Source organism: Lissotriton helveticus, chromosome 7, assembly GCF_964261635.1.
Source record: "Lissotriton helveticus chromosome 7, aLisHel1.1, whole genome shotgun sequence".
Lineage (NCBI taxonomy): Eukaryota > Metazoa > Chordata > Amphibia > Caudata > Salamandridae > Lissotriton > Lissotriton helveticus.
The window spans coordinates 1546185840-1546212319 of record NC_136068.1 but is presented as its reverse complement, the minus strand read 5'-3'; the positions used below and the strand labels follow the sequence as shown (position 1 = coordinate 1546212319).

At 46.2% G+C, this 26480-nt stretch overlaps 1 protein-coding gene across 8 annotated transcripts in view; it reads left to right on the top strand.

Moving 5' to 3' along the window:
• CNOT3 (CCR4-NOT transcription complex subunit 3) overlaps nucleotides 1–26480 on the top strand; it is a 1075180-nt gene that overhangs the window by 138417 nt on the left and 910283 nt on the right. For 6 of the 8 annotated variants that reach the window (XM_078655004.1, XM_078655002.1, XM_078654999.1 and 3 more), the window contains exon 2: nucleotides 10716–10774. The gene's annotated coding sequence lies outside the window, so the exon portion shown is untranslated. Of the gene's footprint in view, nucleotides 1–10715; nucleotides 10775–11933; nucleotides 11965–26480 lie in introns of all 8 variants that reach the window. The other 2 variants (XM_078655000.1, XM_078654998.1) reach the window with 1 other exon arrangement.

Genomic DNA, 26480 nt, shown 5'->3' with positions numbered 1-26480 from the left:
TTCGCCACACCCCATTTCAATGCTATAGCACGTTAAGGTATACCCCAGAGTGTTTCTCCACTTCTGTCAGATCAGTAGCCCCCCCAAATATTAATTAGTCCTAATGTCGGAGTAAGTGTTATTGTGTTCCCCGGTGCTTTCTGTAAATATCATGTTGCCTTTTCCCATACAGGCTGTATTAGCGGACAGTCCCATATAGTGTGATAAAAGGTTGCTTCTTGCTGACAGCCACGCAAACACAGGGCATCCAGTCTGGTTCTCAAGTGTTCGATGTAGGATTTTTATTTGGATCATGCGGAAACTAAGAGTGATAGATGCCTCTCTTGGGGATATCAGTGCCGCCTGCAAGTCTTTCTCGTCAATGGGTCTTCAGTCCGGTTGCCATCTGTCCGTGAGAGTGCAAAATGGGTCCGGTAGATTATTACAGAGTTTCCGATATGTTAGGGATATTGCTTTATCAAAAATGGGTTCTGAAAGCATCCGATCCTCCAAAGGGAACGATTCTGGTAAATTGCCCATATCTGGGAGTGCTGCCGTAAGGGCATGTCGAATTTGTAAATATCAAAAAACTTCCCCTTGAGCTCGGTTATATTTCTCCTTCAGTTCCTTAAATGTAAGGAGTTTCCCCTGTTTCACTAGATGACCTATTGTGGAAATTCCAATCATATCCCATTTGTCAAAGCCTGGTGATTACACAAAAGTCCAAGTTTTTGAGTAGAGCACATTAGTGTGGCCCGAGTCAGTCCATTGGTCCAAACAAGACGTCATGTTGCCTGATGCCAAATGTGTACCATTGGGGTCGTTGGGCCCAGGTACCTTCTTTTCCGGGCTTTCATATAGAGAGCTCCTACATATACCTCTCTAGCTACTTGATTCCCATGTAAGCGGGGGGTCCAGTGAGGAGCGGTATAGTCAATGTCAATGGTTTACTGTTAGAATCTGTGAAGCTCAGTAGTAGACTTTCACATCTAGGAGTGCAATTCCCCCATCGTACCACCCCTAAGTTTATGCAGCGCTATGCGAGGCGCACCTCCATCCCATAAGTGTTCTCACCTCACTCTTCATACTTCCAAAATAGGAGTCTGGAATCTGGTACGGGCAGTTTTGTAGGATATATAAGAAAAGCAGGAGACCTAACATCTTGAATAGAGCTGCTCGGCCCAGCAAAGAAAGGGGCAAGGATCTCGAGTGTTTAATGTCATTACGTAGTCTGTCTAAAGGAGCTGCTAAGTTCATGTCATAGAAAAGTTGGGGATCTGGAGTTGTGAATACTCCTAAGTAGCGAAAACCACCATCTCCACCTTACCGCCCTTGGGAAGTTTGGGAGCTGGGCCGAAGGACAAAAAGTACAGACTTAGTCCAGTTAATTGAGTAACCGGAGTACTTCCCGAAATTTGTGAAGATATTAAAAATTCGGTGGATTGATGCAAAGGGGGATGCCAGGTATAGCAGGACATCATCTGTGTAGAGTTATATCCTGTCCTCATGGCCTTTTGTCCATTTCAATCCTCTGAGCAAGACATCACCACGCACCCAAGACACCAGTGGCTCCAGCATTCAGGAGAAAATCATAGGAGACAGAGGACAACCCTGCCGAGTGCGTCTCCTCAACCAAAATGATCTGGATGTGCGATTGTTGACCCCGGCCTGACACGCAGCTCCGTATAAAGCGGCTTAATCCAGCCCAGAAACTTTGGGCCAAACCCCAAGCGTTGGAGCACCTAAAGAGATATGGCCACTCTATTGAGTCAAAGGCCATTGATGCGTCCAGCAACGATACCACTGCATCCTCCTCTATGAACTGTTGGCGCCCGAGGATATTTAGTGTCGTGTTTCGACCTGGCACAATCCCAGATTGGTCAGGATGGACCAGAGACTGGATTATAGTGACCAAGCGTGAGGCCAGAAGTTTTGCTCCGCTTCTACATTGATTAAAGAAACTGGTCTGTAGGAGCAGCATTTATCTGCAGGTTTCCCTGGTTTTCTCATGACTACAATAGAGGCCAGACATTGGTCAATGGGCAGGACTCCCTTTACATAGCTTTCAGTATACATGTTTCGTAGCTGGGGCACGACATGAGATGTTACAGTTTTAATAAATTCAATAGGGACCCCATTTGGTCCAATTGCTTTTCCTGATTGAATACTGTTAATGGCCTCTCGGATTTCTTGATCCGTGAGGTCTGCTTCCAAAGCGGTCTGTCTACATCTGATAGGGTGGGCAGCTGCATGTCTACTAACAATTGACGGGAGTCTTCTGTTGTGTATGATGTTGAGGTAAAGACCTTCTCCAGGTGGTCCTCAAATGCGTCTGCAATTTCCTATGGATCTGTGATCTGTGTGGTATCCGGAAGGGTCAACTTGAGTACCCATCGCCCTCCCTGCTCCCTTTTTTCCTACCAGGCAAGCATGTTACCCGCCATGTCTCCCATCTCATACAACTTGTGTTTCGTATGTCGCAGTTTAGATCGCATATGTTCCCCAGTTAAGGTCTTATACTCGGTTTGTTTAATTGTTAGACGGTGGGTAGTGGTGTCATTAGGTGCCCTATCACTTTCTGCCTCCTGCTGTTGGAGTTCACCTTCTAAATGTAGTATTTGTTGTTGGCGTTTTTTTTAACATATTAAACATGGGGCCTCACCCAACAGACACTTATTCCCATTAAAAGTGACAAAGCCAGTGTTTTCAATATTCTTCTCAATTCCCTTAAGTGTGTGCAATCCTACTCTTGTTTATCACAGTGTCTCACTACAAACAATAATGTCTACTACCATCCACACTCCCCACCTTACATCCAATGAAACAATGTGTGGGAGGAGAGAGTACCTCACGGTAGAACCGCCAACGTGGTTGCTGGCTAACAATCACCAGTTTACGCACTTCTCATCATCGGTGACTCCCTCTCTTCAGTGAAAGAAGTAAAGAAAAGAAAGGAAAAAACAGTGCTTGTTCTCCTTTTCGATAACCACAAACAATCGTGGTAACACACGTGATAGTAAGACAAAATAGACAGTTCTTACTATTGTGTACATATGTCCAAAGAACCCCAGTGAGAAAAAATAAATATGATTCTCCCCATTAAAAATGGTAAGGCTTGCTGGCCACCCGACTTTTATTCCAAGCTGCAAGCCCTCCAAATTAAAAAGTGGTTCCTATCAAACGCTCCCACCCCCCTGAAAGTATCAAATTCCTGTGAGCTGACGAGCTCAAGAGCCTGCGCCTTCATGCTGTGAGTGGAACTGGTCCTGAGAGATAAGGCAGCATGCCCTACAACCTATGAACTTTGCTTTTTTTCCCTACTGACGATTGAGGAATCATGAAACACGTGTCTAGGGATACGAATTGAAGCTAATAATACAGCACTGGCTATGAACACTTTGAATTGAATTGAGCGAGAAATAATGAACTACATGAACCATCATGCAAGAGGTAATTACGTTGGGGCGTGTCTGGTGCGCTCCCACCCCCCTGAAAGTGGACAATGTTAATATCAGGATATTTGCAGGATAGACAGCGAGGGCTCTGGAGCCGCGCTAGTGTGCGACCATTACCTTTGGCTGACCCCCATGTCTCCAGCTTTGAGGTAGACCACTATATCTGTAACGCTACATCCTCTCCCTGAGACTCCCTGGGCCAGCCCAGTTGTCTTCGTCTCCAAACCTCGTACCAATGGTGGTAAAACAGAGCCGAGATTTTATGTGGTCTTTAGGGGCCTCGATAAAGTAACAAGACCGATACACACCAAATTCCTAGGTCAAATGAGTTGATTGACAGGTTAGGGGGCAGCCACATTTCTGAGTACTTTTGATTTTACATCAGGGTACTGGCAGATTGGTCTGACCCCAGGAGCAAAAGAGAACTCCGCATCCTCAACCCCAGATTGCCACCATCCGTTCACTGTTATTCACTTGGGACTAAAGAATGCCCCTGCCACCTTCCAAATGTTGGTAAATATAGTCCTTGCTGTGCTAAAAACCTTTAGAGCCGCTTATCTTGACGATATTGCGGTCTTCAGCTCCACTTGGCAGGATCACCTGATCAACCTTGGAAAGGTCCTTGAGGTTCTGCTGAGTGCAGGACTTACTGTCAAGACCAGCAAGTGCTAGCTAGGGCAGGGTTCTGTTATATACTTGGGCCACCTTGTAGGTGGAGGCCAATACCAACCCTTATAAGCAAAGATCCAGATAATTGTGAACTGGGTAGCTACAACCACCGAGACTCGATTGTAGGCATTCCTTGGCTTGCCTGGGTACTACAGGAGGTTTAAGAAGGGCTATGGTACCATTGTGGCACCCCACACAGAATTGACTTCTAAGAAAATACCAAAGAAAATAACCTGGACAGTGACACTCTGAAGGAAGCAATATGCTCAGCACCCATTCTTTAATGTCCAGATTTTTCTATGCGGTTTATAGTGCAGACAGAAGCCTCTCAACTTGGGATAGGAGCGGTCCTATCCCAATCCAATAATGATGGCCGTAACCAAGTGGTTAATTTCATTAGCAGGAGGTGACACCCTAGAATGTCCTTGGAGTGCCATTGAGAGGATAGCTTTTGCTTTGGTTGGTCCTTGAAGTTGAGGCCATACTTCTGTGGCTCTCACTTTCTTGTTCGAACTGACCACAAGCCTCTCAAATGGGTGGCTGGTGCAAATGAAAGGTGAAAATCCCAAATTGCTGAAGTGGTCCATTGCCCAACATGGGATGGACTTTACAGTACAGCACAGACCTGGGACTAACCATGCGAATGCAGATGGCCTTTCCAGGTTTTCCACTTAGAAGACGAGGGGTCTCTTGGGAAAGATTAGTCTCATCTTAAGTTTGGGGGTGGATTATGTGGGGAAGTGCCTTTCTTGACATGGTCACCCTCACTTTTTGCCTTACATTTGTGATTTTGACTAGAAGTGCACTTGGTTCCTTCTAACCAGGTCCCCACTACCAGATGTCTTGTCCAAAACTGTGCAATTGTTTCCCCAATTGGCAACATCTTTTGTACCCTTTAAGTCCCTTGTAAATGGTACCCCTGGTGCCTAGGGACGGAGGTACTAAAGTAGGTCCCCAAGGGCTGCATCACGAATTGTGCAACGCCAAGGGATCCCTCATGCAATCTGCCTGTGCAGGCTGAGTGTCTTGATGAAGACAAAAGTCTAAACACTGCATGGCACACAGCCTTTGTGCAATGCCTTGAGACAATGCATGCGGATTCGGTAAGTCACCCCTACAGCAGGCCTTACAGCCTTAAGGCAGGGTGCACTATACTACATCTGAGGGCATAACTGCATGAGCAGATATAACGCTGTGCTTGTCAGTACCATTACTGCCAGTACAAGTGATCAGGGAAGCAATTTTAAAAGCATGTGCTGAACACCGGTGAATACGGGTTCCCCACAGCTACGTGATGGCTTCACTGAAAAAAGGGATGTTTGGTATCCAATATCTCGTATTAATAAACCCACACTGATGCCAATGTTGAATTTATTAATGCATGAACACAGAGGGCACCTTAGAGGTGTCCCCTGAACACCTACCAGCTACTGGTGTGATGACGGACTGTTTTTCGCCAGCCTGCCACTATAGACAAGTTTCTGACCCCATGGGTGATGGCCTTTGATCTCAGGAGGTGAGAAACAAAGCCACAGAATGACACGTAGATTAGCATTCCAAGACGGGGGTGCTTCAAAGTGCCCACTGTCATTATTATGTGAATCAGACTTCTCTTACAGGAGAGGATGCTGCTACCCTCCCCACATCCCCCCCATTGTCAACAACCCTTTGCCACCTGGACAGGCGGGGAAATTAGCTAGTCAGATAGGCGTGTACACCCTCAGACTAGTACCAACCCTAAGATGGGCTACCTAAAGTGGAGGCGACTTTCCAAAGTTAGCCATCTTGGTGATGGCAAACTTAGGAACCTGGGATAGGGTTATGCCAATTTCCCATATGAAGTGGTCATATAGGGGGACCCCAGGGGTAGATAGCCCATTGGCTACTACCCTATCCTCCCCTGACACCCTAAATTCAGTATTTAGGGTAACCACTGACACACGAAAAGCAGATCCTGCTGACCCACGAAGGAGGATACTGAAGAGCAAAGACTGAAGAAGCAGCAACTCACTTGATCACGGCCCTGCCGGCCTGTTCCTGTCAAATTGTGCCACTCGTCTTGTCCTGCAAACTGTCGTACCTGCACAAAGCCTGGGAGGCCTGCCTGAATTCAGCTAAGACCCAGTGTCTCCTGTGGCGCTCCTCTGCAGGTACCCCAACAACCACCGCAAGGACTCCAGACCCTCCTAAACCGGCAAACACAACTGCACTGAGCCCCCCAGCCTGAGCTGAAGCGAGCCAATAGTGAGTGTGGTCCCCAAGCCACGAGAGACGGAATTCACTTTGGTTTTGCCCCTCAAACTCTACGCTGTTGCCTGCAGCTTGTGTGTACAGGCCCCCTCAACCGAGAGTGCTCCCCAACTAAGAAACCCTACACCTCAAAGACCCGTTGCACTCGGCCGCCCCAGCCAGAGGGGAAGAGGATCACAGGTGCCCCTACGTTCCTTTGTATAACAAGACTTGAACACTCTGGTTGGTTCAGCCCATCTAGCCTCCCAGTCCAAACCAGCATCCTATTTTTGCACAGACCGATTCCCATTGACTAATTTGGCACCCAATGCTGTATTGCACCACTGCCCTGACTACCACCCCTCCCCACCCCTCCTATACCCCATCACCCAGTACTGCTGGAGGTGACCTCCTGGTGCTGCCTTGTACCTTGCCCCATATTCACCTTAAGTCCAGGAGATTGGTCTCATAAGTCGCTGTACTCTACTTGTTTTTCCTCTCATAGGATAACATTGCAGCTTCTTTAAAATGCACTGTCGACATTTTAAAAGTATTTCTCTTGCAAAACTTACTTACCTGATCATATTGATTCTGGTGCCTAAACATATATAAAGATGTTATTTTTAGATCTCGCCTGAGCCAGCTTGCGTGCGCTGCTCTGCGAGGCTTTAAGTAAGGGCTTTTAAACCATGAACACACACTTGTGCGTGTTCTTTTGTTTTTATTTATTTATTTATTTATTTATTTATTTATTTATTTTATCACCCGCAATTGGCCTGTGCATGCGTCTTTCTACGAAAGACAGCATGCAATTGGTTCAATTTGGGTGCATGTCCCGCCTTCCCTGTCCCCTGGCCTAGGGTGCTTGGGAGCGAGCAGCAGCGTGACAGTGTGCCAACTGCAGCAGAGTCCAGCGCAGCATCAGAGGGGGCGTAGCGCAGGCCCCCCGCCATCAATCAAATCTTTACATGCAGCATTCATAGCGCCTCTAGGGCTCACGTGCGGGTGTGTTATCAGCTGCTTTCATTCAACACGCTGTGTATCTAGTGTGCAATAAAAGCTGTTTAATAAAACTTATACTTCTTCCCATCTTAATCTGAAGCAAAAGTTGTGATGCCGCTGGGGGTGAAAGGGTATGTGGTGTCACTTCTGTTACGACAAAGATTTAAAAAACCCACTGCTTGTAAATGTGGGCACACGTTTGTACTGACCGAAAAAAAAAGTATTACTATTTTGGCTTTTTCCTTTTCATCCGATTAATGTTTTATACAAAGAGCGCCTTTGCCAGGGTTAATATTAATGGTAAACAGGGCGTCTTTACTATGAGCACCTTGGTAGGTCATGTAGTGACATGCAAATAGACGACCCTTAATTACTGTGTGTGGACTTAAGTTGTGTAAATGTTACTCAAGAAATATGCATCCCAATTTATAGAGAGCTAACTGTGTATTCAAAGGAAGTGTTTATTCTAGCTTTCCTTCCAGAGATCCAGGTTGTGCTACGGATCCTGTTCCTTAAACCGACCGGTCCTTCTACAAGGCCCCTCATTTGATTTCCGTGCTGCAGTGCAGGGGTCGCGCTGTTCAGCTGCGAGGAATATTCCATCCCAGTTCCTTGTTAAACGTCAGTCTACCCTTTGGTGCCCGAGCTAGAGTCTGCCTGCCAGTGCTAATGCCTCAGAAATGGAGCCGAGACAGAAAGAAAAGAATAGAGTAAGGACTGTCATCAGTTATCACCTTGCGTTGCTGAGAAAGACCTCCCAGCTGCTTCTGCTTCCTCATCACCTGGAACAAGAATTTTCGGGACTGGACGATTGGCTGCACCTGAGCATTGTAGAGAGCTACTGACACTGCAGACGAAGCACCCAGAGCAATGGTCCACTCAAAGACATCCTCACACATCACACCGACCGCACACAATGGAAAGGCTGCTGGGAGCAAACAGAACACAGTTCAATATTTACATTAATACCGTCAAAATTCTAGCGGTAATTGGACCGAAATATCAGCAGCTTAAGTCGCAATAAATTTACCTAAAAACCAACGCACATCTGTGCCCTGCGCGAACACGCACCCACGTCATAGGGCCCTGTATTTGTAGTTCAGTGATTGCCCATTTAATACAACAAAGTGCATTCCCGTTATTGTGGGTGAATTCGGGACACTATATCTAGGCTGCACGACCTGCTTATCAGCATGCATCGAACCGGAGTGATGTTCCTTGGCACCCACGAGCCTGACCTGTCATGTTCATCGACTCGAGGCTGGCCCTAGCGACATTAATGACATTTTAGCCCCAACGCATATCTTAAATATGAGGGAAACAAACACGAAACAGAACAACTGGCACCAAAACGAGTAATGCTTTACGCCCAAAAGTGTAGAGGATCACACCTACCTACACTCCAAGCAAAAATGATTTCACGCATATTTTAGAAAGTTTTAAAGGCTATGGTCTACCAATGTTTGAATCAAATGGTTAAAATAAGGGTGGGCAATAGGTTTATTAACGAAACAACGTATGCATATCTGGCTTAATTACAATCAAGATACGTTCTGCGACACACTCCTCAGTTCTCCGGTTACAGAAAGACAGTACAGTCTCATCAATTTTTTATTGGAATACTGAAAACACTTGCACTCCCCCCAAAAAATGCACCCCTCGCCTATCAAATAAGCTGATATGATACAACTACAGTAGGTTCGCTTAACGTAAATTCAGCTCAGCAAATGTCTCAATGAATTTTATCTTTAAATATATTTGCTTAATTATATGATCGGTTGTTGATTAAAACTTTTGAGACTTTTTAAGTGTTTTATGACATGCATAAATAAATACAGCGTATGTGAATTGAGTCCAAGTTACAAGTTTTTGCTGTCATTGTATTTGGATTGCTGTCCTCGTGTCAATCCTTGGTACACCCACATTGGCAGCGATTGCTCTTATAAGATCCCAAAGGCGAGACCTATTGGCTATGCCAATGCTTGTTATAAATTGGTATGATCTCCTTATTGAGTCGTGCATATCCTTTATTGGCTATAGTGTGTATTTTCAGATGTTCAACACTCCTCTCTGATAAGCGTAATGTTGCTCGAGCCCACTACCCCTTAGTAGAGCACCTTGCGATTGCTGGAGCAAGCCCATGTCCACCAGTAAGGGAATAATACCTGGACTCTCCATAATATACCTATTTTCGGTATATGCTATATAGAGCCAGCTTCCTACATGCACTTGATTGTTTTCAGCTTCACAATACATTTGGTTGTACGCTTGATGTATTAAAATTAATTGGTATTGCTATTGTTACCGAGCATAATTTTGTGAAAAGTTAATTCTGTGGCACAAAACGGTATTTAGTGTGTTAGGGTTCATTTAGGAGCAATTAATAAAGTGCCTAGAAGCACACCGACCATTGCTGGGTATGTTAATAAACTTATCGTTCTCTAGCTTATTGTGTATAGGTTGTTGGCAAAGCAAGCAATCCATGTTATCCCTACATTGAGAGGGAAAAAAACACACTAGGCGTAATGGCTCCTTGCCTGCTCCTTGCCTGCTCCTTCACTTCCTCCCACGGCACATAAAAAATGTAGTATTATTTTGACAGGGGGAGGAGGGTGGTTAGTTACACCTTCTATCAGCAAGGACTTGTATGACATTGTAGGGAACTATTAATCGGGAAGTTGGTCACGATCAGCCTGCAGGATTTACCTGTTGGATCTCAGCAGTTACTAACAAAATAACCAGTATTCGGCTCAAGTTGAATGTATAAGTAACAGGCAGAGGAAGATTTTAAGAGGCATTCTGTTTTGCACTGTTAGAGCCTAAGTGTCCAATAACTTCCATAACTAAAGCTTATTCTTCCATTATCTGGAATATTAGGGAGTGATTAAAAAATAAGTTATGCTCTGGACACTGGAATTGAGTCTTCTGAAAAGTGAGCTAGGTCTCCATCAGTAGGAGTACAGCTTGGATACATGTCACAATTTAGCAGCAATCCATCAGTTTAAATTTAAGAGAATCCCAATGTTTTCAACGTGTATTTGTGTCTTAACGTTTAGTTTCTCTCTACTATTTTTGGTCTCTTTCCCTTAACTAGCCTTGCACTATATAATTGTTCAAAGTAGGTAATGGGCAATATTCATTAAGAGGCCGAGTTGATGTTGCAGTTATTTGAAACGAGGATTATTGCACAATGGCTGTAGTTAAACCTTCAGTACGTTCAGGGTGGAGTAGTCGCCAAGTAAGGTTGGACATAGGCATGATTGGGAGAGCTTTTTGTCGCTGCGTAGCTTGGGTTCAGTTCAGTTTCAACGTTATTTTGGTTCTTTAGACCATAAACGCATGTAGTTTGGGTTATTTATGTATTATTCTCTTCTCTTGTAGCCAGCGAACCAATGCACTTAGGGGAACTGGTGCCATTAACTTCGGAGACTTTTCAGAAGGTAAGAAATATTTGTCATAAAAGTACCCATCAGTCCAATTTCCTCTGTAGAGATTTTTTATGAGTTGCTTTGTGAAATTACGTTGGAGCTGATATCCTTAGGACATTCTATGTGCATGAGCTGCGTACACCAGTGCTGTTTGCCCCACGCTCCTTCGTTGACCTTGAGCAAGGCGTACTGTAAAACTGTTGCAGGTACCACGAACCTCTCCGCCCAGTTTGACCACATCTACTAAGAGTAAACCGTATAGCCAGTAATCTGCACTTGAGTGTTGTGATCTGGCTGATGACAGAACGTAGCAAAAGTGCACCACTGTACCAGCTCCCTCCTCACCAGTGCGCCCCCTCCTTTGCAATAGATGGGAACAGTAGAACCTTAAAAGAATCGCAGTTTAGGTAAAGTGTGTACCTACTCAGCCTCTCTCCACATTCTCTCTTGTTTATACTTCACCATAGCTAATGCTGACTTCTTTAAAGAGATGGAAAAATAAAGCCAAAGTCTGGGGGTGGTCACTTCTTCATCTGGACCAACCTAGAACATACAACGAGTAGAGTGCAATATAAATATTATCGCCACTGCCCATCCTCCCGTGAGCTGGTACTGTACACCCGACTTGTCACAGTTGAACTTGAACTACTTTTAACCCTTCCCCTCTTCTAATTCTCTCCAGCTTTTGAATCATTGTAGGCTAACCTAAAAGGGAGGGAGGGATGGTTGATAGTGTTAAAAGAGCAGGACAGGGAAGTCTGCCTTTTATCAGTGTCGCGTTGTAACTGTGTCTGCTTTATCCTCCCTTAATAGTTATGGTGAAAGTCTTGCACCTGTAATCATTATCTGACACACTGCCTTGTTGTTGCTTCAGGTGCAGGATGAAGGGTTAACTGTGCCATGGGACTTCGTTAAACCCTTTCCCAGCGTCCTAGGTGCCAACAGATGTGATTTGCTACATTATCATCGCATCTTTTATTTTTCAGGTTTTCATCTGCCTCTTATTTTTGAGTTTTGTCTTAGCAATCATGTCACTTTTTGACTTTTTTTCATCCACCTTGTCACCATTCAAATCACAATGCCACCCATCAAAGACATTTTCTCTTGTTCATAGGAAAGATAATGTGGCAAAAGCAATTTTTTTATGTAGAGCCACTTTTTTTTTTTGCAGCTTCGAGATAAAAGCGCTCTTCATAAAATATGTAAGTATGCAGGATTCGTTCCCAGCCATAAGATTGTTTGCCCCATTGGCTGTTAGCCCAGCCATCTAATGTTTTTTGGACTTACTTTAAAATATGAATTGGTTAATATACCTTTGTTAATTGAATTTGCCACACTAGCGTCTTGATGTTTATTTCATTCCATCAGACTAATTTTGCAGTCAGATGCTGCTTATTTCAAGTTAATGCCCAAATAGATGAAGTGGTGTTTTCCTGTTATTAGATAAAAGTCTGGAAAATTGTTCATTTGGGATCAGAATTTCTGCTTGAAAGATCTACCAGCGTTTTTAGGTCGAGCCTAGGCAGCACATGCACGGTTCTGCGAGGCATGCCGTGTTCGGTATGTGAGGTTTAATTCCGCCCCTCGCTGGCGATTCGTTCAAATGTGCGTCATTCGTAAAAGCATGCTTTTGTTTGGTTTCTGGCTTTTATTTGTACTACATTTTCAGGTCTCGCTCCTCCCCTGGAGTATTGGCCTATCTCTAAAGGATTTTTACCTTTGGGTTTGTGCACTATTTTATTTTTGTGCCAGTTGCAGCATTTAAAAAAAAAATCCTTAGTCTCAAGTTACATAACCCTCTACGCTAATGGCATGGTTTTGACTAACATCTAGTATAGTGTGAACTTTTTTGTAGATAAAATCCTTTTTTCCGTTTTATTTAAAACAACTTTCACATACTAATTCAAAGCCTATTAGCCGATGACTAACAAAATTAAAATTTTTACATTTTGTAAATGTGGCCATTGTTTGTGGCACGTTTATTTTCATTGCAGACTCCATTTTTGTTCTCGTAATGTTAATTTTTTTTCTAGTTTAACGTGTATGCAATACCCTTATTCCAGACTCAACATTTTAGTTAGTTTAATTTGGAGTGGGTTGAATTGATATTTTTTGCTTTCTGTTTGTGCACTCTTATTTATGTGCAGGCTCCATTCCATAGTCCTTCTGTATAATAATGTCACAAAAACACTGGTATTTGCACCTATTCGGGTAGGGAATCGTCCCCTACATGGATTGGGACATTAAAAGTCCTCTAGGCAGTGCTGCAAGCTGCTTCTCTGGTTCCAGTGGTGATTCCTCATTCGTAGTCCTCTAGACAGTGCTGCTAGCTGCTACTCTGATCCTGTTTGTAATTCCTCATTCTAAGTCTTCCAGACAGTGCTGCTAGTTGCTTCTCTGGTTGTATCGGTAATTTCTCATTTGAAGTCTTCTAGAAAGTGCTGCAGCTGCTTTTCTGGTCCAGTCGGTAATTCCCACATTTTAAGTCCTCTAGGGAGTGCTGCAGCGGTGTCTGTTCCCAATGGTAATTTCCACATTTTAAGTCCTGTAGGCAGTGGTGCTAGCTGCTTCTCTGGTCCCGTAGGTAATTCCCACATTTTAAGTATTCTAGGCAGTGCTACAGCTGCTTCTCTTGTCCTGTTAGTAATTAATCGAAAACGCAGCAAGATGGACAAACTGATGAAACTTGTCATACCCCCCCCCCCCTCCAGTCAAGAGATCTGGGTTAAATCCATTGTTGGTTTGCTCACTATCCCACCCCAGTTCCAATCCAGCCCATATGCAAATCAGTCTTGACCCTGACGCTCATGGGAACAGTCCAGCCCGAACTGCCAGGCCAGGCCAGGCCAGGTCCTCACTGGACCGCAAACCAGCATCTCGGGACTGGTTTCAGGGTTTCACTCATCAGCCAGGCTAGATTTAATCCAGTGGCACAGCGAGCAAGAGATCCACACCTGGGCATACCCTGGGCCACTTTGGATGAACATAGTAAACGCAACAAGACCAACGGAGTGCTGTAACTTTTCAACCACTCACCCACAGTCAAGAGATCTGGGTTGAATAGTTTGTTCTTTGCTCAGTATGACATCCCAGCCATATGCAAATCAGTCTTGACCCTGCTCCTCATGGAAGCAGTCCAGGCTGAACTGCCAGGCCTGGTCATCCCTGGACTGGAAGCAAGCATCCAGGAGTGTTCCCATGAGGAGAGGAGTCAAGACTGATTTGCATATGGGGGGGCGTGGCCTAGCAGGCTTATATGGCGGCAGCGTTCCCGTAGCGCACCGAATAGCAGCCCGCTTACTCTGCCATAAATAGGCCCTAAAGCCACTGCCCAACGCGGCCAGACCCAGCATAGCATAGCAGAGACGAGAGCGGGTGGAGCCTGTTGACCCTGTCGGTTTGATCGGAGGAGGACAGATGGGGTTGCAGGAGGCCCCTGTATGCTGGTGGCAAGGCCGTCAAGATGGGGTGCATCCCGTGAGACGCTCCGGAGACTGAACCCATAACGATGACCTGGCTTCTCCGACACAGCCCCTAGGCCCCAGCAGTAATTGCAGCGGGAGGCATTGCGGCGGCCCATCCAGGCGCCCACCCAGGTGGCAGGAAGGACGCAAGGAGAGAAGGTGCGGCGCGGCCGTGACTGCTGGCGGGCTCCCCCTCCCCCAACTCGTCCGGGTCTCCCGCATGGGAGGAGGCCCTCCGGGACGGAGACGGTGCGCCTCAAGCAGGGCGCATAGCGGAGGCCCTACAACACCCAAAGCAGCGCTGTAGCTGCCCAGGACCGTCGGCGACGCCGGAGCGGGTGCCCAGCGGGCCTGTGCATCGCTACTCACCCCTGCGCAGGGACAGCATGCCCCCTCCGCACACGCTTCTCGGAAGTACTGGGACAGCAACTGTAAGTTGGAATGCGGGCAAGACCACGGGGGGCGCCGAGTCGCCATAGCGGTCGCGGCTGACCACGTGCAAAGAGACCACTTTCCAGGGGAAACTACTGTGGGGAGCCGCTGGAAACGGTTGGCAGAGGACGCATGCACCATGGGATGCCAACGGGCGACTGGCACAGCGCAAATCTCTGGGCCCCAGAGGACGCCATCACCGGCCTCACACCATGTCTCAGAGTGGGGAGCTTGCAGGATTGGACGCTATGTCATCCAAATTGGACAAAGCCTTAGCGGCAATTGAACACTCGAGAGTGACAATGGAGCAAACGTTCGGAGAACTGGATACAGATCTAAATTTACTCTGGGACCACCATAGGAAATTGGCAAGGTCAAGCTAGGAGAAACTACGATACAAGCTCTGGAACCACAAGTGCGACAACAGCAAGACTCCTTAAAATACCTGTAGTCACGGGTGAAGATCCTAGAGAGCAGAACGGATGATCTGGAAGGTCGCTCACGGAGAAGCAACATTCGCGTCATAAATCTACCGGAAGGAATTGAGGGGACCAATCCAATCAACTACATAAAAAGATGCATTGCAACGTTTACGCCAGCAGAAGAACTGACCCCATTTTTCTCAAAAGAACGGGCGCTCCGGGTTCTGGCCCGTAAACCGCAGCCAGGATCACCTCCGCGACAGTTTCTTCTAAAATTGCTCCATTACCAGGACAGGGATACTATCCTTCGAGCCGCAAGGAGACAGGGGGCGATCTGAGTGGAAGACAAACAGGTTATGTTATTCCCGGACTACTCCAGGGCAGTACAGCAACAAAGGTCCACTTTTTTTGGCGGTCAAGCGTACCCTGCGACAGAAGAATGTTCAATACCTACTCTTATTCCCAGCCCGCCTCAAGATAATACACAACGGAACTACACATTTTTTCTCGGATCCAGCAGCGGCCAGTGACTGGGTCGACCAACATCTGACAGCCGGGGCCAATCCCCGAAAGACACTGACCAATCGACCGGCAGGCCGCCAATGGCTTCAGCAGAAGAAAGTCACACTAACCCAGCTACACCCACGCTCGGATTCCTCTAACAAGAACTCTCCGGATCTTGCACAAATTATCGCAGAACGCCGCAGAGCACTACAGGCAGCTGCAGAGGTGAGGTTCCCGGGAGACAGTTCAGATGGCGAGAGGGGACCGCATATATTCACGTCGGAAGAGGAGGGCATCGATGGAAACACCCTAGGAGATGGCTCAATGACTCCGCCAATAGTAACCCCTCAGACGGCGGACACTTTGATCTAACTCTGCTCTGACACTCTCAACCCGGCACATCAAACCTAGACACTAGATGGCCTCAGACACCGAACCCACCCCCCGCTCGAGGGGAAGCTGTTGATCACAGATGGAATGGCTAACCCTGAGCCCGGCGAAACGGACGAACATCCTTAGCATCAGACTATGCAGCATGGCTCGGGTCCACTGGGCCGCGATAGGGCACCAGCTTGATACAGTCAACAAACAGGCGGCTGCAGCGACGGCAGCTAGCGGAGGCCGAAGACCACATCCCCCTCATAACTGACTAAAGTTCGCACATGTTGTGCAGTTTGGACGTATCGCTCGAGGGATAGGTCCTCATAGTTGGGATGGTTTACCGGTAAGTTACCTTACTCCTCCCCAGTTATATATCCCTCTTACATTCCCGGTGGAACAAACACGCAATCCACAGAACGGTGGTATGACAACCAGAAGCAGGCACTTGTGCAGGGAGAGGACACGAGAGGGACAAGGGGTGACATACTCTGTAGGACGCCACCCAGACAGCAAGAACCAGGACAGACATGCTCCATAACACAGACCTGAAGGTGGTAACATTAAACGTCAGAGGCATGCACACCGCAGGCAAACGATATGCGATATATGCATACATGAAACAACAGCAAGCCCAGGTAGTGCTCCTCCAGGAGACACACCTGACAGGGATAGAGTTGGCTCGCCTACGCAAGAAGTGGCGAGGTATCATCTGTGCTACAACATAGTCTGCATTTGCTAGGGGAACCCTAATCTGGATCAGGCCTGGGATCCCCTTTAAAGAGCAATCCAGGGCGATCGATAAAGAGGGTTGATACTCTTTGCTAGCGGGACATCTTGAGGGTAAAGAAATATTGATAGGAAGCATTTAAGCCCCTAAGGAAGAACAGGAGCAGTACTAGGCCCGCCTTACAAGGGTATTAGCACAATACACAACAATGCCGTGGTTACTGGGAGGGGAATACAATTGCACCCTCAACATCAGCTTAGACAGGTCTCACCCCCCACCGCCGCATTCGCCTGCAACAAAACAGATAGAGCATTTTAAACAATGGGTTACCCAATGGACATTGGCAAATGCATGGAGAGAGAAGAACCCGAACACTAGGCTATCCTCATTTTACTCAGTCCCACATAACCTCAGGGTACGTCTCGACATATTCCTCTGCACCACAACCTTACTTCCTCAAATGCAGCACACTGATTACCTAGGCAGAGTACTGTGCGACCACGATGCACATACCGTGACCCTCAGATGGCGCTCACCGCATCCCCCGATACCCACATGGAACTTACCTAGTGAATGCCTCAGGGACCAGGCATTCTGTCACACACATGGCAAACACATCCAAGAATATTTTACATTAAACGCACACACAGCATCTTCCAGATCCGTAAAATGGAATGCATTTAAAGTCGAAGCAAGGGGTCACTGTATACAACACATACTAGGGGTGAGGCAAGTACTGGAACGATCACTAGTACTGGAACGATCACTACAAACAGCAGACACAAACTTAGCAGACCTCACGAAACAGCTGGACAGAGGGGACACGACTCCCGAACAGGTAGCAATAGCAAAAACGGTTTATGCGGAAACCATGGGGGACCTCCGTAAATACAACCTTAGAGCATATGCCGCTAGAGTACATAGAGAGGGAAACAGGGCGGGTACACTACTTGCCTGGCTAGCAAAGCAAGACACGGATATGCCACCCATCACGACTTTGCAAGATAAGACGGGGGCACTTCGGCAATCACATGTAGATATACTGCCCATCTTTCATGATTACTACACGGACATCTATCGAGTCCCACCGCGGCCGTCCCCCTTGGCGCTAACCCAATTTGTTCAGTCCACCCCCTACCCAGCATTCCACCGGCGGATGGGAAGGCACTAGATACAAAGATAAAATCCCCGGACGTTACCCACGCAATCAGAGCACTGGCGCAGCGCAAAGCGCCGGGAATGGTCGGCTTTCCCCTCGAATATTATGCTACATTTCAGAGGCAGGTATCCCCACACCTGGTGTCCATGTATGACAAGGCGTTAAAGCGAAGCAAACTTCCCAGTTCACTCAGGGAATCTACCCTGGTAACCTTCCTTAAACCGAATAGGGATCCCACATTCCCGTCCTCATACAGGCCAATTACGTTACTTAACGCAGATTGCAAGATTTTAGGGAAAATACTTGCGGATAGGTATATTCAGGTTCTCCCACAGCTGATCCACCCAAACCAAAATGGCTTCCTCCCCAGGAGAAATGTCGCAAAATATACGTCTGCTATTTCACATAAAAGACAGAGCACGGGACCACTTCCCTCGTGCAGCTTGCCTAATCTTAGACCTTGAAAAGGTCTTCGATACCCTCTTATGGCCATATCTCTTCGCAACCCTCTGTAGGGTGCATGTTGGCCCGATCCTACTGGCGTATACGCAACTTCTTTACAAGGGCCTCACCACCAGGGTAAGAGTAGGAAAGTACATCTCAAATCCCCTTCAGGTGGAACGGGGGACGAGACAGGGATGCCCCCTGTCCCCCCTGCTTTTTGCGTTGGCAGTGGAACCTCTGGCCATTCGATTAAGACTGGAGGGAGACGACTGGGGTATTCCGAATGCGGGCACGGTCCACTGCGTATCATTGTATGCTGACAATCTCCTAATCTATGTGCGAGACATTACAAGAGATCTCACACCAATATGGACAATGCTACAGAACTTTGCAGAAGTCTCCGCACTCAGTCAATTGGGAAAAATTAACGATTTTTCCTCTTAGCCCTCACCTGGCTCCCTTGGAGATCCGCATAGGACCTCAGACGCTTGGTTGGAGTGCTGTGGCACCTCGCTATCTGGGAGTGAGACTGTATCACTCCCCTGAAGACCTCTACAAGGGGAACCATCGCAAAATATTGGCAGGGCTTCGAGTAGCAGTTACCTTTTGGAAGACGCTACGTTTGGCCCCCATAGGGCGTGTAGCCCTAGCCAAAATGGTAATGGTGCCCAGACTACTCCTTTACAAATCTCCCGGTGATAGCCCCTCGCTCCTTTTTCCAGGAACTTGACAAACTACTCACGACATTGATATGGGGAGGTGGTAGACACAGAGTGGCCCTACGGACCCTATATTACCCACAACACAGGGGGGGATTGGGGGCCTCCCTCCTTCGAAGCGTATTTCATAGCGGCGCAGATCCAGTGGCTGTTCCATTGGACAGCCGAGCGCCACATGGAGGAGACATACACTAATGATGGTCAGGTGCCCTTCCCGGCTATTCGGCGGCTATTGATGCCGGGTACCAGGCTGCAGAGTGCATACCCTCTACAGGTGGTGGTCGCCCGCAAATGCATGATGCGCATACACCGTATGTCAAAATGCCAGCCGTTTTACTCCCCACTACTCCCCCAGTGGCATTTCCACAGAAAGAGAATTATTTCACATCCAGAACCCTCCGGATATGGACAGAAAGCGAGGTGACAGATGTGGAGGCACTGTTCGAGGAAGGGCAGTTGAAGACATATGACCAACTGCAAAATGAGTATGGCCTCCCCCAGGACAATTCCTAGTGCACAGACGGTTGATAGACAGTATACGACAATGCTGTGATCTCGCCGACTGAGAACCACAGACGCACCCAGTGCACCACACAATCCTAAGTTTGGGCAGGGGCAGTCATCTAGTTACTTGGCATTATAAAGCGATAAGGGGACTGATTCCTACCCCGTTATTAACCCTCCGCCAACGATGGAAAGATGAGATAGGACGCGTGCTTAATGATCAGGAATGGCAGAAGGCCTTAGAGTACACAAAGAAGGTGTCACTGAATGCACGGTTCAAAAATATCCAGTTCAACAGATTACACCGCGCATATTTAACACCTCACAAACTCCACCGTTTTTACCCCGACACAGCCTTTACTTGCCCCAGGTGCCAAATACCCGCAGCAAACTTCAAACACCTGTTTTGGGACGGTCTCGTAATCCAAATATACTGGGGTGAGGTACATCGGGCTCTGGAGACGACAGTCCACCTCCAACACATTGACACATGGGAGGCAAGCGCCTTGGGGATCTTCCGCAGGCAGAAGACAGAAAAGGCGCAGTGCAGGTCTGCATCCTTAGCCCTATTCCTAGCAAAACTGGGAATAGCCATGTACTGGAGAACACCAGCGGGACCCCCAGAGGCAGCCTGGGCAGGTGCAGTTAAAAAGTGGGGGGCAGCGGAGGCGGCAACACTGAGGGAAGAGGAGGTGAAGGGGACTCATAAACACCCCATATTAATGGAATGGGCACAGCTACTGTACCAATTCACATGGGAGAAAACGCATGACATCTCACCCGGGACCACCCCATCCCAGTCCCAGACCCCACCCCTGTCCCCGACCCCACCCCTGTCCCCATCAACGCAAGCAAATGCCACATCGCAATAACTGTGTTGAATGGAAGACCGTGCATATACTAGAGCTCCGCCTAATTGGAGCACCGGCAGCCGGCGAGTAATACTGCCTCCCTCTTACGCCCCTCTCCCCCCCCCCCCCCCCCCTCTCCCCCCCAATTCAGAAACTACTAACATCTCACAGATGAACTGGTCACCACCATACAATACTTACTTTTTTTTCCCCCACAGTTTTATATAGTTTTAGATATGAATTTAGCAGCCCACATGCCTCGAACAGCAGTTTATACCCACAGAGGCTGCCCCAGGAAGTGGTCTAGGATCTGGGGGAAACGGAACGAATCGAGAGGAAATATATGCGAGCCTCCACGGTCTGTAACTGACTCCGCACCTAGTCCATGACCTCACACAGTATGGGTATTCCTTGCTCACCACTGCCTGATGGGGTGCCGGGAGGAGATGGGACTGATGCATTACAAAATCCGGTATAACTACGTATATGTAACAAATGTTCCCCGTAGTTTCAATGACCAGGTTACTCCTAATGGTACGGGCGCCCGGACACAGCACTTATGTTCACCAGTCACTGCGGGGGGGGGAGGACTAGGGGGTGGGGCGGAAATTGAGATACCGTCTGTCAAATGCAACAATAACTACGTATTATGCGACGAACCAGAGAATTATATATTGTACATGACTGTGATTTATGGAGAACTTCATGTAATTACTATCCGTGGCTATATATTGATGTAACAAATTGTGAAAAACCTAATAAAGAGTTAAAAAAAAATAATATTTGCTCAAGTTTTCAAATAGCATGATCACATTGTGGAGCATCCGACACAGTAAACATTCTATAGTTCAGGGAAGAACAACATCCTGTGTGTGGATATTACCCCTCTAATGATCTGGCGTAAGTTGTGAGACTGACCAATGACAGGTGCACCTATATGTGGGAATCCGTAGGGGTACGGATGGACGTGATGCCCCCCACTCTACTCTTATGTACCTCAGTGTTTAATGTCATTGTAGGCGCTCCTAGGGTACAGGAGCCTGCTCTCTGGTATTCAGGGGTAACTATGAACCTATGAACTGCAGGGGAGGGGTAGAGGGGGTTTTTGTGGGGGGTGGGGTCCCGGGGGTCCGCTAAAGAGGAGTTGGCCTAACGGCTAGGGCGCTCGAACTCGGACCTGGGGAACTTGGTTCGAGTCTCGGTAACTACGCCAAAACCTCCTGTGATTCTGGGCAAATCACTTAATCCCCCCGTGCCTTAAAAATAAATAAATAAAAAAAATGAACGTCTGTCCTCATGTAACGTAACTGGTGCTATGTAAAGCTTTCTGATCCTGATTCGGTTCGGGTCTAGTTCGCGCTATATAAAACCCCCTTTTTGGTAAACAAATCGTCCTTTCCCTTTTTCAAACAGTTCCCATGGACTAGAATCACACCGCCCTGATGAGAATCCTGCAAGTCACCAAACAGGATTCGAAACGCGTCGGCACTTATGACATTTAGGTCAACGATACTGATGCAAAAATGGGCAATTTTTCCTGAACAAAAATGATTTCATCTGGTTCAGGTTTTGGGAGTTGATTTTGTTTATAAAATGAAAAATATTTTCTCTCTCTTTTTCTCCCCATGTTTGTGATCCTTTTATTGTAAAAAGTCACATTTCACTCACAACGTGTATGACTAATTTGTCCATGTCATGAATATGCACTTATGGTAAAAAGTCTTTTTTGTACAAACGTTAACTATTGTTTTCTTTTTCACTGTACATATGCACAAAACTGTTTTTCCAAATTGTATATGGCTAGACATGAGGTCGACAGTGGTCTTAGGTCTGTTTTTGTAAAATGAAATTTTTTTGGTAAACTGAGCGACAATTGAAAGACAGAAATCAATGTCTGGGTAAACTAATAAATTGTTGTTTATCCTCACTCGAATCAGTGTGTAATTCAAAAATTTGGAGGCATAGGCAAATATTTCTTTATTTACAATTTTGTGGCCCTGCCTACCCTCCATCCCACTGGGCCCAGCCACCCTTGTTTTTTCTGATTGTTTGAGCGGGCATTTGCCCGAGTGGTTTGGGAGTGACACAAAAAAAGTGTCTCCTGACTGTTCTTGTGAGCATCGATTCTCTTGCAAGAGTGTTTACTCTTGCTTAGCATGGCAGACAAGGATACGCTGTCCTTCACGGAAAGCCATATCCAGAATCTCATTGCGTCCTCGCCATTTTCTTCCATTACTCTCAGTGCCTCAGCCAAGCAGCAAAATGAGGCAGACAAATTAACTAGGCTTCAGAAGAAGCATATTAGAACGGAACTCCACGGCCACTTCTTACTTAAACATTTAAAAGCAGGAACCATTCCCTGGGGCCTCCAGGTTAAGAACATTCCGGTCCTCTTCACAGAGGACACCGAGTATAAGAAAGGGTTTAGCCAAATCAATACTAAATGCAGTAGAGACTTAATGGTGCACACCATAGAAACAGCTCAACGCATTTGTAGCCAGGAAGAGAAGGAAATAGAAGATCTGATTAAAACCATCAATGATAATCAGACTACTACTGAAGCAAAGGCACTTTTAGACAAAATTGAAAAGGAAATCGCAACATTTAAAGATTATACTTTAAATACTAAATCAGCTCAATTTGATAAAGACTCCAAATCATTCCGATTAGATCAGGTATATCCTTTTCTAAAGGAGGATTTTTATACTTCCGGTGAGTCACGAGGGGCCCTAAATACATTCCAGGGCAGATCTAAAAACAGGTTCCTAACATTCTCTGACACCACTTCATCTGACTCTTCCACAGACTCTAGGCAGTCTAATTTGAATAAACGAGGCGCAACTGGAGGGTCGGCTCCTTTTTTGTCCAGGGGCGGCCAAACATGAACTCGCTTCAAACAACCATGGCAAATGCGAACCCGCAACAAAAATTACAACAACTAAATATGTCCACCATAGTGAATCTTTCTAACAAAGAATTATCAAGGGATGAAGAAATGCTTCTTAATCTGGGCCTCAAATTTGTCCCTACCAAAAGAACCGATTTCACAAAACTGAAATTGGAAGCACTTGACTTCTGTCGTAAGGTCAGGTTGAAAACTTACTTTGCTGGAGCCGAAATGACGTCAATACAGGAAACTACCGGACTTAGAATTAAATCAAGGTTCACTCCAACAAAAAATATCCCAAAGCAGATCATTGCTTTTGAGCAAGCTGTACTGTCCTCTCTCACGAAACTAGAGAAGGAAAATAGTTTTGTTAAAAACAACATGAGCAAAGGAATTCAAAAAGCTATTGGTGATCTTACATCTGACACATCAATTGTCATAAAACAGGCCGATAAAGGTGGGGCAGTGGTTCTATGGCCGCGCCCGATGTATCTTGCTGAAGGCCAAGCACACGTGAATAACCGAGAGTGGTACAGACCATCAAAAGAAGATCCTGTCCATGCCATTCAGGACAAAATATCTAAAATCACAAAGGAAGGTCTGGAAGAGGGCTATTTAGGGTCCAAAGAGTACGAATTTTTGAACAAAAAAACGCAGAGAACGCCGATACTCTATTTCTTACCAAAGATTCATAAAAATGAAAAGGCACCACCTGGGAGACCCATAGTCTCTGGATGCGATTCGGTGCTTGAACCAGTATCGAAATATATTGATTTCTTTTTAAAACCATGCATAGCACAAGTGCAATCGCATCTTAGGGACACAACAGACTTCATCACACAAATTGAGGGGCACACATTCAATGAACAGACTGAATTGATGGTGACATTAGATGTCGCCTCGCTCTACACTCAAATACCGCAGGATGAAGCACTTGAGGTCATTGAACTCTATTTAGAACAAAGGGCGAGACCCCATCGGGTGCCTACCATGTTCATCTGATCATTGGCTGAAATTACTCTTCGGAGCAATTATTTCAAGTTTGACAACAATTTTTTTATTCAAATCAAAGGGACAGCCATGGGTTGTCCTTATGCGCCGGAGCTGGCAGTGCTTTACATGGCACAATATGAGGAGAGATTCGTTCTGAATGGCAATCCTTTCTCAGGCCATATTATTCAATGGCTGAGATATATCGATGACGTCTGGCTCCTGTGGCAGGGGAGCCAGACGGAACTTGATCAGTTCCATGTTTGGTTAAACTCAAGGCACCCTGATATCAAATTTACGCTGAACTATAGTCCGAAAGAAATGACCTTCCTTGACGTCACTGTAGGCACCAGCGAATCAAAGTTGACAACCTCTTTACACAAGAAGGACACTGACAGGAATACAATTCTGCATTATACCAGCTCGCATCCTCAATCATTAAAGGACAACTTACCTTATGGTCAGCTACTAAGGATTAGACGTAATTGTACAAACTTATGTGACTTTGACTCTCATGCAACAAGATTTTGTAGTGAGATGGCTGAAAGAGGGTACCCCAAAAAGCTGTTGAAACATTCGAAAAACAGGGCCAAATTCACCCCACGTGAAACATTACTGAAGAAGAAAGAAAAGAGAGATTTGGACCAATTGGTCTGTGTAACAACATTTGGTCAACACACAAACCAATTCAAAAATATAATTCAAAAGAATTGGCACTTACTGGAAACACTAGAGTATCCCCTCTCTAAGCCCATTTTTGCCATGCGTAAGAACAGAAGCATTGGGCAACAACTTATCAAAGCAGATAGTCATATCCCATTACCTAAAAGTGACCTTGTAGCCCAGTGGAAGTTGAAACCTGTATGCGGGCACCACAAATGTGGCAATTGTGTGTCATGTTCCACAACACTAGAAGGTGACACTTTCATAAATAATGGCATTAAGTGGAAACACGAATCATTTACAAATTGTAAGACTCGAAATGTCGTCTACGCGGTGGTTTGTCCGTGCAACAGAGTCTATATCGGCAAAACAAACCAGCCCATCAATGCTCGAATTACCCAACACCGTTCTCGCATAAAGAAAAAGGTTTTGTCCGCTCCCATGGTGGAACATTTTACCAACAATAATCATACTGAAAATGACTTCAAATGGACCACATTGGCATGGATTGATCCTAAACGTTTTCCTGATGTTGAAACAATGTTATTGCGCTAGGAGGCATATCTAATTCTTAAATTTGATAGTGTCAATAAGGGCTTGAATAGCCTTAGTGAAATTAATAGGGCATGAAACCCTTTCATTCCCACACAAACACCAAATCCCACAATGCGCCATAATCCACCTGAGACTCGGATTGGCTGAGGGCTCACCACATGTTATGTGAATGAGAGAACCGGCAGCGCTACGGACACCTACATTCACAGTGTGCCTGGCTGCAGCGAGTTCCACAAGCGGAGTTTCCCGCACGCATTCACGGTAAGACAGAGACTCGCTCTTACGGCGATCCGTCATTGCGCATTAAGTAAAGGATTAGCGTTTTGACATTTCACTTCCTCCTTGCCCCCTCAGACATAAACAAGACAAATAGGAGACCAACCGATAGTGGCAAAGAATTCCTCCCGCCATCGCGGAGTTACCCACAAGTAAGTTTCCTTTCCTGGCTCTGACCTTTGGTGCACCATCGAGTGAGCAGGACATTAAAACACGCTTTCTTTTCTTAGAGATGTAAACGAGCCAACAACTCGATTATTTTCAAGACACCGGCACACTGGCCGATGGGTCAGGAACTTTAAGGTATTTTTTAAATTATGCACTTCGTTTTTTAACACCAAACTCCGTTCCCCCTGGATCTGATTTATTCCCTACTCTGTTGCAGTCCAAACCCCACGGCATAGACGACACTTCATTAAAGCAGGAGCAACTTTGGGCATTAATAATATAAGGTATGCCATATTCCTTATACACGTCTTGTTGTTGTAAGAGTAAATGGTTAGAGGACCCCCTTTTTGGTAAACAAATCGTCCTTTCCCTTTTTCAAACAGTTCCCATGGACTAGAATCACACCGCCCTGATGAGAATCCTGCAAGTCACCAAACCGGATTCGAAACGCGTCGGCACTTTTTATGACATTTAGGTCAACGATACTGATGCAAAAATGGGCAATTTTTCCTGAACAAAAATGATTTCATCTGGTTCAGGTTTTGGGAGTTGATTTTGTTTATAAAATGAAA